Source organism: Paroedura picta, chromosome 9, assembly GCF_049243985.1.
Source record: "Paroedura picta isolate Pp20150507F chromosome 9, Ppicta_v3.0, whole genome shotgun sequence".
NCBI lineage: Eukaryota > Metazoa > Chordata > Lepidosauria > Squamata > Gekkonidae > Paroedura > Paroedura picta.
In genome coordinates this window covers 64,819,738-64,834,966 of record NC_135377.1, presented here as the reverse complement: position 1 = coordinate 64,834,966, position 15,229 = coordinate 64,819,738, and the positions used below count along the sequence as shown (strand labels likewise).

At 45.9% G+C, this 15,229-nt stretch overlaps 1 long non-coding RNA gene across 1 annotated transcript; it reads left to right on the top strand.

Moving 5' to 3' along the window:
• Positions 1–733: 733 nt before the first annotated feature.
• Positions 734–11,042, top strand: LOC143844269 (uncharacterized). Its single transcript, XR_013233908.1, has 3 exons — positions 734–955; positions 2,392–2,527; positions 10,822–11,042. It is a non-coding gene; the product is annotated as an uncharacterized LOC143844269 (long non-coding RNA).
• Positions 11,043–15,229: the final 4,187 nt, after the last annotated feature.

Here is a 15,229-nt window from a genome sequence, read left to right as displayed (position 1 = left end):
CAGTCATTACCGTTTATCCCCCAGCAAGCTGGGTACTCATTTTACCAACCTCGGAAGGATGGAAGGCTGAGTCAACCTTCAGCCAGCTGCTGGGATTGAACTCCCACCCTCATGGGCAGAGCTTCAGACAGCATGTCTGCTGCCTTACCACTCTGCGCCACAAGAGGCTCTAGTTCAAGGAAGAGGAGTCTTTAAAGACTCAAAAGGAGATGACAGAGTTGGCAAAGGAACTGAACTGGAATGTCTCTAGAAGCCTAGGAAAAGGTTCTTGTTTTGCTGGAAGATATTGTAACAAATCTGAGAGGTCAACATGTAATTGAGTGAATCAGGACCTGGCCGGCTGGGTAAACTCCACACCTTTGTGGTAGAGCTTTGCCTATGGGGGCTATTTGGACACAGACATCTCCAACCCTGATAAGACAGGGAAAGGAGAGAACAGCAGCTGCCACACAGCAAGATACAGCTCTGCCGGCTCCTCCTCCAAACAAACTCTCACAAGACTTGGAAATCTCGGGGAAGTTCAGAGAAACGCCCTGAAAACCAACAACTTCTGTACCTGACTTTAAAATTGGATGGACTGAGATAAGAGACATCTGGCCTGGCCTGCAAGAGTGGGTCAGCATTGGCAAGGACCTCCTTTCCTTTAGCTCTGAGGCCACATCACAATGGGTGGAAGATGTGGGGCAGAAGACTGCGAATCTATGGTTGCCTTAGCAAATATGTGGAGATTTCAAGGGCAGTGCTGGGGGATGGGGTGGAGTTTGGGGAGGATGTGACATCACTTCTAAAGGACATGTCTGGAGATTAGGGAAATTCCTGGATTCCGATCAAGACCACAAAGACACAGAGAAATTCCCAGAGGCTGTTTTCCAGTTTTTTTTCCCTCTCCTGCTCCTCAGTTTCTCGAGGACAGAAGACTGAGACTGAGGGCAGGGGGTTTGCCCACGGCAAGAAGGTAAATGACAAGGCTGCTCTGTTCCAGTTAGGATTACCAGATCTGGGTTGAGAACTATCTGGAGACTCTGGGGGCAGAGTCAGGAGTGGGCGGTATTTGGGGCGAGGTGAGGAGAGACTTCAATGGAATATTATGCAGGAGAGTCCACCCTCCCAAGCAGCCATTTTCTCCGGGGAACTGATTTCTGGTGCCTGGAAATGAGCTCTAAGACTGGGGGATCCCCACGTCCCACCGGGGGCCGGCTTCTGTAGCTCCAAGGCAAAGATAGGCCGTAATCAGGGCTCAAGGCAACCAGCACTCCCTCGCTCCGTTGGGAAGAGAAGCAGCAGGAACCCAAGATCAGAAGGGTGTTAAACACGGTCCTGATCCAATTTGGATCCTGGTTTGTTGCAGGCCTCAGATTTGGTGTGTGTGTGTGTGGGGGGGGTGCTTTTCCCTATCTATTTCTGCTTTAAGACAGGGTGTTGTTTTAAAAGGTGAGGAGACAAATTGAAGTGGGATCAGCTTTTAGCCATCGGTCATTTTGCTAGGAGGAGCAACCACAGGGAAGGGGCTTTGCCTTCATGCACGCTAGCTAGGCTCTGTAAGAGACACGGTGCTAGACCCAATGGGCCCTGGGTGGGAGCCACCCAGGCTGCTTGCATGTCCAGGATTTCCTGAGTTTCAGCCACCTGACCAGTGTGCTTTTTCCCACGCTTCCACGTGACATTGTCCTCTATTTGCGTACAAACTGTTGACATCCCATTCTTTCCATACATGCGTGTAATTCCTGGACAGGATGCTCTATCAACCCAAGCAGATTCTCATGTCTGAACAGGAAACCGCACAATTGTAGGATTTCAGTGACGAGCTAGTCAATTACTGATCAATTACAATTACTCTTTTCACTTATTGATGACCAATGCAGCCGCTCTCAACTTTTGTATTGTTAAGAAACCCTTGAAACATTCTTCGGGCTTCAAGAAACCCCAGAATTGGCATGATCCTGCAGAATATGATTGGGAAGCAGAGCTGTGCACATGCCCACCTGGGGTTCCTCCCCTTCCCACCACCTCCAGACCCATCATTGGCCATTTTGGGAGGGGTCATTGGGTTGGCATGACTATATATGGTTATATCAGCCAATACGTGTTTAACAAATTTTTAAAAAATGTATTAAACATCAATTAACTCCCACCTATTCAGGAAACCCTTCCAGGGCCATCAAGAATCCCCAGGGTTTAATGAAACCCTGGTTGAGAAAGCCTGACATAGTGTCATGACCTTGGGATACATGCCCATGAAGGCACCAAAGCAGATTCTGGGCTGTTTGTAGAGATGAGTAAAAAGTGGCTTATTGAATGCAGAACAACAGTTAGACAGTTAGTTATGGCTTTCCTCATTCTATACAAAGTTTGTTTCTCTGCTCAATATAATTATTTTATTCTTTTTTGCAGCCTGGTACTGTGCTCCTTCGGCAGATTGAAGCTCTGGCAACAGAAGGACCAGTCCCTAGCAACTCTTAGCACAATACAAGAGAATCACATGCCTTTCAGAGAGACGGGGAGAATATTCGGAGGCTCTGCAAATAAGGTTGTTAGACACACTGCATTATTCCCATGCAGCATGACTCATGCTTATACATATATCGAAATCATGTACAGCTCACCCCTGCAGCTACATGGAGGTTTTCCAAAGGGATTTTAAAGGTATTGGGCTATTGTGTGCAGTGCAGCGTAACCCCTGCTCCTCAGAATAAACAAAAAATTAAAACGGGTCGGTCAGAGACGCCTGACAGTTGCACGAGAATCCAGAAAGGAGGACTTAAAATCGAGAGAAAATGGATTGCCCTGGACTCTGTGAAACAGCCCAGAAGTGATGCACCAGGATGCATGGCCCTTTTCACATCACACTTTTGGTGCTCAAAGACATGCCTACAGAGGCGGTGATGGAAGAAGCAGAACGCACTGTCTCTGAGTTCCACTCTTCAGAAGGGGTTATGCTTAGTTTAGGGCAGGCACGTCAGGTCTCTAAACTTCCCGCTTACTGTCTGATCTTCTCATTACTGCAGAATTTTGGTGCCTTCCTTCTTCTTTTTACAATCCTTTGTCTCTCTCAGTGAAGACTCTCCATCTCTGAGAAACATCTCCCTCCATCTTAGACAGCTTAGCCTAGAATCCCTCACCTCACTACCTATCCTCTCAGTGATGGATTTCCTATAATAAAATAGTAGCAGCCAGCTTGGCATTGTAGTTAAGAGTGGCAGCCTCTAATCTGGAGACCCGGGTTTGATTCCCCACTTGTCTACAAGCAGCCAGCCTTGAGCCAGTCACAGTCCTGTTAGAGTTGTTCTCCCAGAGCAGTTCTTCTTCTTCTTCTTCTTCTTCTTCTTCTTCTTCTTCTTCTTCTTTTCTCTACCTGGAGGAGTCTCAAAGCGGCTTACAGTCGCCTTCCCTTTCCTCTCCCCACAACAGACACCTTGTGAGGGAGGTGAGGCTGAGAGAGCCCTGATATCTCTGCTCGGTCAGAGCAGTTTTCTCAGTGCTGTGGCGAGCCCAAGGTCACCCAGCTCCCTCAGCCCCACCTACCTCACAGGATAGAGGAAGGGAAGGTGATTGAAAGCTGCTTGGCGACTCCTCGGGGTCATGAAAAACAGGGTATAAAAACCGATTCTTCTTCTTCATTAGACTGAAGAAGTTCTGCCTGCAGCCTGCTTAATCTTGTTTGTTATTCTCCTTACTAGCACCTGCAGTGGAGCATGTTTTACTTCCACCATGCTAAGCCCTGAGCACTCTGCCATCGACATGCAAGGAATTCGCCAGCGTGCATCTTCCATCTTATGGCCTTACCTACCGTTCTCCAAATGTGTCAGGGTGTTTGTATCTTTTCCCCAGCTTCAGTGTGTGCAAACTCATCTTTCAACAAAAAACCCCCCAAAACCCAGATAACTGACTGTGCGTACCAAAATTAGGGGATATGCACATTACCCTCTTCGTTATTGAGGGAGTGAGCCCACTCTCTGTGCACGTTTGAATGCCAAAATGGTAACAAATGGGAAAGAGCCCCTCTAATGTTCTTGTCTGTTTCAGGGTTCTTCTCCATCGGCCACGTACGCCAGGCTCCCTTGCTGGGTAATGATGAGTGTCTAAGGGGAGCGATTCTCAAGCAAGGCACTGGGCTATTTTCCCAGAGGGGTTTTTTATTATTATTATTCCAGCCCGGCTTTCAAGCTCTCCTCGTCCTCTTCCTTCGGTCCCTAAACATCCAGTCAATGCGATCGTTTCCTCTGCTCCCTAACTGGCAGGCAACGCAATTGTCATTTCAGAACGGCCAGACAGCTGCCGTTTGTTACGCCTGTCAAGAAGCCAGATCTTTGACTGAAGTTTATTAACGGGACTGTCAAGGTCATCTTTCCCCTCTGAGTCAACAACCCTTTTCACAACGCAGGTTTCTAATTCAGAGGCGTCTTATTAAGTACTAGCCCTCCTGCATGTTCTTGTTCTTTGTAGGGCTGGCGAAGGGCGTCGCGGATCAAAAACAGAGCGACTAGGGTTGGGGGGGTGGCTTGCTTTGAAATGCTGGGCCTCAGAATTGCAGGAGAAATCATCTCCATGGAGGTGTGCATGCTGAATGCTACTCAGGGTTTGCCCTGGTTTACAAATGACAGTGACGTAGCTAAAGCAGCAAACCCGACCCTGGGATTGACACGAGAGCTCTCTAGGGGTGATGTGGTTTCCCCCAGAAGTTCAGAGGGCCACGGGCATCTCTAGACGTCACCAGAGCCCCCTTCCCCTGTTGCTCTACAGGCCGAGTCTCTTTCTCCACAACGGAAATGGTAAATGATCGATGGATCAGCTGCCTCCTACATCTGACTTCCGCTCCCACTTCTGTGAAGGGGCCTGTGGTCACCTCCGAGGTTCCTTTAAGCTTGGAAAATATTTCAGGCATTCCTCCAAGATCAAAAGGTTGGAAAAGGTTGACTTAACAACTAACTAGGAGTGGCCAAAATGTGGCTCTCCAGACATCCATGGACTACAAATCCCATGAGTCATGCTGGCAGGGGCTCATGGGAATTGTAGTCCATGGTTGTCTGGAGAGCCACAGTTTGGCCACCCCTGCAGTGTGCCATGCAACAATACTTCAAGTGTTCAGAGTTCTCCATGTACATTATCTTATTGCAATATGTCATCTTCATATTGCAGATTGTGGGCTGAGGCTGACAGAATAATTACGAATGTTAATATATTCAACTAGCAGTCAACTTACTAGCAGGGCTCACTGCTACCAGCTCCCTGGTCACGAACCTGCCCTGACACCCTTCAATGCGCCTTTCCCCCATCCAGTTAACAGCTGAGAAAGGTGCCTGGTGGTGGTGGTGCTTTCACGAGCTGCAGCAGCAGCAGCACTCTGAGCTGTTGGCAGAGTTTAAACATCCAAAGAGGTTTGAAGCACCAGGCTGCTTAAAACAATAAAATAGCTATATTAAGAGAAACAATCCAGAAACTAGAGAGAAGAGAGAGTCCTAACTAACTGTCTAACTGTTGTTCTTTGTTTTGCATTCACTCTGTTCTGGAGGCAAGCAGGAAGGAAGTGTGCTCAAGGGAACAGGAAGTCTCCAATTGAGCCTATCAAGTCACAGGAAGAGATAATTTGAAAAATATCAAGAAGTTCCTCCTCTAACTATGCTAGATAGGTACACATCTCTTCCAATGCCCCCTGTAGGGCAGGATGCTACTACTAATACTAATACTAATACTAATACTAACACTAATACTAATACTAATACTAATACTAATACTAATACTAATACTAATACTAATACTAATACTAATAATATTTGTATTTTTATCTTGCATATTTCAGAATGTGGCCCCCAAAACCTGGAACTGGCCCTACCTACCAGGTTTGTATCTGAAGTCAGATTTGAACCAGGCACGCTTCGTAAGCTCCCTTTTAGGCTGAGACTGAAAAACCAAAACACACACACACAAGTGTCATCCTAAGCAGAATAACACCTTCGGACTTCAACTGCTTGAGAAGGGTGTAACTCAGCTCAGGATAGCACTCTGCATGTGGCAGAATGGACTGCGTTGTGTTTGTGGTTCTGCCAGGGACCCAGCCTCAGGTCCAAGGCAGGATCGGAGCAGCCAGTGAAACTGACCAATGGAAAGCTAGATCCTGTCTGCCAGATCCAGTCAGTTTAAACACACTGGTGGGAAGATCCATTGTTTGCAACTGTGTAGAAGCTGGGGGGGGGGGTGTTCAGGGGTTTCTCAATTCAGTTCTGCCTCTTGTACCCCCATGCTGAGATCACAATAAAGAGCTGATTGAACTCCCAGTGGTCCTGGCTTTCATCGAACCCACGGAGAGTGACAAGGATGATCTGGGGCCAAGGGATCAAGCCTTATGAAGATAGGTTGAGGGACTTAGGAATGTTCAGCCTGGAGAAAAGGAGGTTGAGAGGGGACATGATAGCCCTCTTTAAGTATTTGAAAGGTTGTCACTTGGAGGAGGGCAGGATGCTGTTTCCGTTAGCTGCAGAGGAGAGGACACACAGTAATGGGTTTAAACTACAAGTACAACAATATAGGCTAGATATCAGGAAAAAAATGTTCACAGTCAGAGTAGTTCAGCAGTGGAATAGGCTGCCTAAGGAGGTGGTGAGCTCCCCCTCACTGGCAGTCTTCAAGCAAAGGTTGGATACACACTTTTCTTGGATGCTTTAGGATGCTTTGGGCTGATCCTGCGTTGAGCAGGGGTTTGGACTAGATGGCCTGCATGGCCCCTTCCAACTCTATGGTTCTATGATTATATGATTTAACAGCCTGACCCACCACTTTCCTCAAGTGAAAGAAATCACATTTTTGCAATTTCAAAAATGCCTAAAAACAGCCAGGGCTGCAAACCGACAGCCAGTCTGGAACTTTTTCCTCCTGTGCGTTTGTTTTCTATTTTTCAGAGATGTTTTTTATGCGGGGAACACATTCCAAATGTGGTAGGCCCTACCTGTAAGCGGCACGGCTCTTTCTACCGCCTCAGGGCTTTACCATCTTCTTTCAACTTCCTTTTGTTGCATTTGCAGACGGCGATTTAGCCAGTGTGCGACAGCCGCCCGTTCCTTTGCCTTAAAAACCCAATAACAAATTGACATCGATTTAAGATTAATGTCCTCACAGGCATAGTTTCCAACCAGTCTATATTAAGACCAGCTATTATCGACTACAAATAGGATGCAAAGTGGATCGAGAGCCATGGCAACCAGAAGTCCAACAAGAGAACGACTCCTTCTGGGATCAAAGTTAGAATTCTCTTCTAGGAACTCTCTCGGTCCTCCCCCTCCCCCACCCCAGTCTGGCTCACATCAGTATCCAGTAATTCCTCTGCAGTTTAACATGACAAATTGTTTACAGCCAGATTAATGTAGCTTCCAGTTTAATGGATGGGGAGGAGTTTTCCCATTCAGGACCCAATAAAATAAAATTACTAACTCCTCTGAGCGCTCAGCTTGGATGCCAAAGATGCTCAAGATCCGTATCGCTATTATAATCCCTAAGAGATAAAGTTTGTCCCTCAGTTCTCAAAGTTCTGGGCATTGATCCAATCTGGCTGTTCTGTGCAGGGTATGGATCCAGGACTGAAAACACAGCACTGATGAAAACTTACTCCATTTCAAGAATTAGCCCTCTCTTCCCAGTCAGAAAGAAAGACCCCATTTTTAAACATGATCCAGGGGTCAGCACGGGTGTCATCGAACTGTGAGGATATTCAGGAGGAGGAGATGGCAGGCTTCTTGAAGGGCAAGAATAGATCTGAGCCTCTTTTGTTTTTGTAAAGTAGAGGTTCCGGAAAGAAGGGCGGAGAATGAGGGATTCTGGAGACCACTCTGATCCAGGTGATTCATCCTGTGGGAACACAAGAATTTAAGAGCCCTACTGGATCAGGCCAGTGGCCCACTTGGTTGAGAATCCTGGCTCACCCAGTAGCCAAACACTCACAGTGTCGGGCCAGCAAAGGGTGACTATGCCTGTCCTGTCCCATAAAAGGGAGATACAAGTGGACAGCTGTGTTGGTCTGAAGTAGCACAACAAAGATTTATTCAAGGCATGAGCTTTCGAGGGCATGCACCCTTTCTCAGACAATGGAACAGGGATCATAAGAGTACAATATAAGAAAGTAAATTAGTAGCAAATTAGTAAACAGCATTGCCATGTCCAAACTACTACTACTGCTACTGCTACTGCTACTGCTACTGCTACTACTACTACTACTACTATTTTTATTTGAAGTATTATTTATTTATTTGAAGTATTTATTTATTTATTTAAAGTATTTATTTATTTGAAGCAATATTTGTATTTAAAAAAGTAGTAGTAGTAGTAGTAGTAGTAGTAGTAGTAGTAGTAGTAGTAGTAGTAGTAGTAGTAGTAGTAGTAAATTTATTTCCCATCACTCCTGAGACCAGCTCATGGCAGGTTACAAAGTGTCCCTTTGCCCATTAAAAAACAGGACAAAACGATAGAACAAAACTATCAGGAACATGGCAGAATTCCACAATCATCCAAGCCCCAACCATCCTCTAGTAAGGGATGGAAAGAGGGGCCAAGATAGTAATGGCCTAACTAATGCCTAACACGGGGGGGGGGGCATGACCCCAAACCGATCATCGGCAGTAATTCTTTGCTAAGGGAGGTTTACTTTGTCTTGTCGGCAGCCGAGCTTTTGAGTGTCCCAGTAGCCAAAAGTTTTCCAGGCACTTCGCCCACAGTTCTACTTCTCTTCTTGTTTTCATCTTCCTCAGTGCCTTTCTCTTTCTTTCCTCGCCTGTGCACCAGGATACCATTGTGATATTCGCTATTTTTACTTGAAAAACTCCATGCCACGCTACGTTGTGTCTGGCAAGTCTGTCAAATTGTCATCTCCACTTGTCTGTTTTTAGAAGGAAAAGGTGCCAATGCTTAAAGGTGGATTAAAAAGCAAAAGCCAAAATTGCGACTTTTTATTCGTGTGTGTCCATGTGGTTAAGAAGTAATTTTTGAATTGGAAATGTGTACCTTGAATGCACCAATCAATGAGGAAGGGGGAAAGCATTACAATTAGGTTTGAACTTTCGGACGGAAATGAATGCAAACCATGAGCCAAGCCCAAACCTCATCTTCTGAGCTTCGTAAACCTCAGAATAACAAAGTTTAAATCCAGTGGCCAAGTTTCATTCAAGATATAAGTTTTTGTATGAAGGCACACTCATCTGAAGAAGTGGGCATGCATGTAAAAACATATCCCTTGAGTAAAGCTTTGCTGGTCTTAAAAGTTGCCACTGGACTCAAACTTTGTTCTGCTGCTACAGACCAACAAGATGACCCACCTGAATCTTAGTTAAGTTTTAGAGTTTCAGTTATGCAGATGAGCTTTTTTCCTCTTCCTTGGGCTCTTCCTTCAAGTGTTGGCATCACTTGGCCCCTGAATTCTCTGAGGCGGCAGTTCCCTGTCCTACAACACCCTGGGTCCAGAGTGAAACATCCCACCGGTTGGTTGTTGTTGTTATGTGCGAAGTCGTGTCCGACCCATCGCGACCCCATGGACAATGATCCTCCAGGCCTTCCTGTCCTCTACCATTCCCCAGAGTCCCTTTAAGTTTGCACCTACTGCTTCAGTGACTCCATCCAGCCACGTCATTCTCTGTCATCCCCTTCTTCTTTTGCCCTCGATCGTTCCCAGCATTAGGCTCTTCTCCAGAACACCCCGGGTCCAGAGTGAAGCTCATCCCACCGGTTAGTGACGGATAATGTGATTTCACTGGACAAAATCTTTGGTATATGGGGCATGCCCCGTTCTGCTTGTATGCCTGGATTCAGAGCAGTGTAACTTAAAACTACCCTTCATGGCCGCCTGGAGAATCCCTTTCCTTTGCAAGGGAAATCCTCATGTGGTCAGTCCGGCTTGTTTTATGGCCGTTTTACACTGAGAATCACAGCCCACGCTTAGCAGTTCCGTTTAATAACAGCCTGCAGGATCCCAGGAGGCAGAACCTCTTCTAAGGATTTGCCTTAGGAGCAAAAGAAGCTGCATTTTGCTGAGAGTCTGTCACTGAGCTAAGACTGTCTCCTCTCTGTTTTTAAAAAGCAAGACTTCGAGCACCATGCAGGTGCATTCTTTTAGCATTGCTTCCCTCTCTTTCTTAGAAGAAGAATGTGGGTTTTGCACCCCGCTTTTTATACCTGAAGGAATCTCAAAGCGGCTTGCAATTGCCTACCCTTCCTCTCCCCACAATAGACCCCCTGTGAGGGAAGTGGGGGCGAGAGACCTCTGAGAGAACTGTGACTGGACCAAGGTCAATCCAAAATTTCCTCCCCCATAACTCTGTACAGCTTTGGGTCCAGTGGTACCTTGAAGACCTACTTTCAAGAGGATTGTTGGCTTAGAAGACTTGGGGGGAGGCGGGCTACTGTTGCAATATCATTTAGCCATTAAGAAAAAAGAAAGAGGAAAACAAAACCTTTAATTTGAAAACTATTGCTGTGTTCAGAGACAGTCAAATCACCTCTTCTACTTGGTGTGGCTAAGAGCAGCAGCCTTTAATCTGGGGAACTGGGTATGATTCCCCATTCCTCTACATGCAGCCTGCTGGGTGACCTTGGGGCAGTCACAGTTCTTTACAAGCTCTCTCAGGCCCACCTACCTCACAGGGTGCCTGTTGTGAGGAGAGGAAGGGTGCTAGTCACAGTGAGGTTTGCTAGTCACAGTTCTCTCAGAGATCTCTCAGCCTTACCTCCATCACAGGGTGGTGTTTGTTGTGGAGAGAGGGAGAGAAGGTGATTGTAAGCTGTTTTGAGGCTCCTTCAGGTAGTAAAAGACAGGGTACATTAAAAAAGCTCTTCTTCTTCTTGCAGGGAAGCGCCTCCAAGCAGCCATTTGCAAAGACACAGTGAGGTGATAAAACTCCCACACATCTGGGTTGAGGAAAATATTTGGAAGTTTGTGCCATCGGCATACAACAGGTATAACAGATTCCCTGAGGCCTACACCCGCCGCCAGACAGACTGTCACATTACTAGCATGAGATCTTTACCAGTCTCTTGCTCCTTTTGTGCTGACAAGCAATAAACTCGGCTATACAACATCGTGTCGACTTTTTTTCCCTTTTTGTTCTTGAAGGAGCTTGAAGGTAACTCACAGTTTAGTAAATAAGAACTACCACTCGGTTTTAGAGAAGCCCAACTATAATACCTTCTTTTATTCATTTCTGAGCGGAGCGATAGGACAGCACTAAAGTCCCATGAAAGTGCAGCTCTTACCAATTAAAGTCTGACCAACAGATTTATCAGTTCAAACTGTGGTTCATTAGAAGAGAGAAGTAGAGCTGGGTTTTTGTACTCCACTTTTTATTACCCAAAGGAGTCCCACAGGAGCTTACAATCACCTACCCTTCCTCTCCCCACAACAGGTTGCAGACAGGTCATGGCAACCTCACCCCCTGGGTTGTTCAGGCAGCAAACGTGCAGAGCTGGGTTCCCACTGATTTCCTCTGAATAGCAAACCTGGACTTCCTTGGTGCTCTCCAGGCCCTTCGCCAGAATTTGGGGGTGGGGGGTGGGGAAGAAATAAGTATAGTGGTGCTCGGACCATCACTGTTTATTTTCTTTATTGTTTCAAATCAAATACTCTTTATTATGGTACTAGACCAGTAATCAAATTACAAAATACATAAAAGAATCATTGATAATTAAAATAGTATAAAATTTGAAACATTCCAGCTATTTCCCCAAATTCCCTCTTTGGCATTGCTCCCCATGCTTTGGGGGTTTCAGAAAGCAGGGGGAAATCCCACAAGAAATAGCCATTTTCATGGCGACCATGACCGACTTGGACCTCCCTCCCTGTGCTCACTGGGACCAGGAAGAGCATCCCTACGTGTTGGCACACTGGGGTCATCAGGGGGTGACGCTCTGAGCTTTGGCCAAAACTCTATGGTTGAGGCTTATTTTTTTACCAAAAGCCAGAGCATTGCCCAAGCATCTACAATGTGCCAACGTTACTTCCAGTTGACGTCAGCAAGCCAGATATTCTTCTGGTTTCGAGTAACTGCAGGGGGGTATTCCCAGAGAGCACCCACACTCCCTCCAACAGGATGGCAGCGCCTGACAACTCCAGTCCTCAGGCTTTCTGAACATTTACCAACACATTGCATTGAAATGCTTACATTACAGCTGTAGAAACAAAAACAGAACAGCCTTTCTGGGAGGGAGGAGCAATGAAGTAGCGGGGAGTGTTTATACACACACAGAAATGGATGTATACAGACAGAGCTGTTTTCCCTCCCTACAAGGTTCAAAATTTGGACAAGCATGGCATTTAGGAACTCAGACCAGCATCTGGGGTGGTTTGTCACAGAGAACTTGAAGTGAGAACTAGTCTCTGAAAATTTGGACCAATCTGGCCTTCTGACTTCCGGTTGGCTGATCTAAGCATAAGAGAGAAAGGGCACAGTTAAGCAGCCTTGGCTGTCTCTTGAGTATAAAACTGGTGCTCTTTGGAAAACACTCATCAAATGCAAGAGAAGGATCAGGAGAGAAATGTAAAGCACAAGTAGTAGTAAAGTACTACCTTGCTTATGCTGGCATGTTTCTTCCCTGCTTGCTCTCCGTGGAGTTAGCCAGGAGGGTGTATAGTTCCTGGCTTAGCCCATTCTGCAATTATTGGATAATGCACAATGCACTTTAAAGGTAGGTTTTCCTGTTTCACAGCTGCAAAAAGCACATCGAAAGCACATTATCCAATGTGTGGGGAATGAGTTGTGATCTTCCTTCAACAATCCAAAGTCATGTTGCCTACAGTATAAGATTTCTGGACCAGGCCCTCTTCCCCGCCAGTTTGAAAAGTGTCCTTTGAAATTCACAACCAGTTCTTTTGCTTCTCTTTAAAACAAAAATGTCCCACCTGGGGAACTAAATCAGACCTTCATGACTTCATGGCCCATCTGAGTGGGCAAGATTCGCCATACACCTAAGCTGGGCAAACACAGTTTCACCAGATCTCAAGACATGATAATGTTTGAACTGAAAATGCCAAGGGCCAAAGACATTTTTAGATATGCACTGAAGATATTGTAAGCATAGTACAGTGTGAATGCGTAGGTACCTGTTTGCAAACATGTCATCAGTTAGTCCCCAGTGGCTACAACTTCCTGCCAAGGGCATGCTTACTGGAAAACCTGTCTTTGCCATTTTTGTGATGTCCCAGAGACTCCCAAAATAGTGATGTTATATTTTGTCAAAGCTAGTTGCTTCAAGCCCAGGAAATAGGTCTTCATGTTTTTTAATACTAACAAAAAATGCATCCATGCTCGTATATAGAAGAAGAAGAAGAAGAAGAAGAAGAAGAAGAAGAAGAAGAAGAAGAAGAAGAAGAAGAAGAAGAAGAAGAAGAAGAAGAGTTGGGTCTTATATGCCACTTTTGCCTACCCGAAGGAGGCTCAAAGCGGCTTACAGTCGCCTTCCCATTCCTCTCCCCACAACAGACACCCTGTGGGTGGGTGAGGCTGAGAGAGCCCTGATATCACTGCTCGGTCAGAACAGTTTTATCAGTGCCGTGGCGAGCCCAGGGTCACCCAGCTGGTTGCATGTGGGGGAGCGCAGAATTGAACCCAGCATGCCAGATTAGAAGTCCGCACTTCTAACCACTACACCAAACTGGCTCTCTTCTGTTGTTGTATACCCTTCTGTTGTTCAATATTACTGGTTGTAAGGGGCAATGGGTACAGAACTCGGTTACCATAAAAGGTAGGGAAGGCCAAAGGCTAAAACCATGGCATTTCTCATTCAGTTAAGTTCACTGTGATTCAAAATAATTGACTTGTACGTTGCCAAACTTGAGGCAGATCTGATAACAATATGACACATTCGACCAGCACTTCACCATCCACTGATCTGGCAGGTCGATGGCTCTTTACTCCTGCGGTCTATACAGATAATGTACATATATCAAAGCTAATGACCCATGTCTTAATAAATCTTGAAGTAAGATTGTCACTGAGTGGGTTGCATGAATTATGAAGGGCAGCTCCAAAAATGAGTCAGATCAGTTGGATGTCAAGAACAACCAATGTCCTTCAATGTTCTTTTCTCACAGCTAGGAATGTGTACAGAAAAAAACAGATTGGGTACATTCTGGATTTGGATCAAATCGATTTGGTTGAATCACCCAAATCACTGGTTTGGATTCGGAGATTCAGGTTTGGCTGAATCAATTCAGGGCCTTTGAAACCTGTGGGGGTTGGATGGGGGCACCCTCTTCAGGTGCCTGTAGTATTGGACCCCTGGTCTAATTGTTTTGAAACTTGGAGGTTCATTTGAGTAAAGGCTCCCACAGCTATGCTGCAGATTTGGTATCTCCACCTCCCCCACCCAAACTCAGAGTAGATGAAAAGACAAAATTTCCCATTTATTGTAATGATGCTATAGGGTATAATGGAGTGGCCAAATCACCAAATAGTGATTTGGTTAAATCTGATTCGGATTGTTTAAAGTGCAGAGATGGGCAATGTGGTTTGGATATGGCCAAAAAGTACCTGAATCAGCATTGGTTCAGCTACTTTTCGGCTTATCTGAACCAAATCGCCCATCCCTACTCAGAGCTTCTCATTGGGACATACACCCTGAGACAACACACATGTAATCTGAACTTTCCAGACCGGGGGAAGACTGCTGGGAAACCAGGAAACTTGGAATTATGGTCATGTCACAGAGAAGTCTTTAATATACCACCTGCCAAAGCATAAATGACAACATAATGCCGGGCCTGTTGAGTCACTCCCAAATATCCAACCGTATGGCTCACACCTTGCTCTGCAGCCATAATCAGAGGGATACTCAAATACCTGCCCATTTTGCGCATTTCTCCACCATGGATGCTCAGGTAGCCAATGAAACAACGTGCCCTTTAGCTGTTCACAAGCTGTTCATGTGTTCTTGCGGTGACTGGTGACTGACAGCAATAAACTTGGAGTCAGCTTCTGATCTCTTGCTGGGGAAATTTTCCTCTGGACCTAACAAAGTTTGGGGGCAAGGAGCACCAGGAGCTGACTCCCTGCTTATCTGGAAGTCTCATTCTTCTGACCTCCCATACTGGAATTTTTGTTGTCTCCAAGACTGGCTGAGATATAGCAAATTGGCAGTGGGGGGGGGGGACTGGTCAGAAGCCTGGCTGATCTCTACTCCATACTAGAAGCTGTCAGACTCAGTTTCTGAGAAAATAAGAGAAATGAGCTCTTTCTTCTCTCCCTTTTGCAATGGAGAGGTC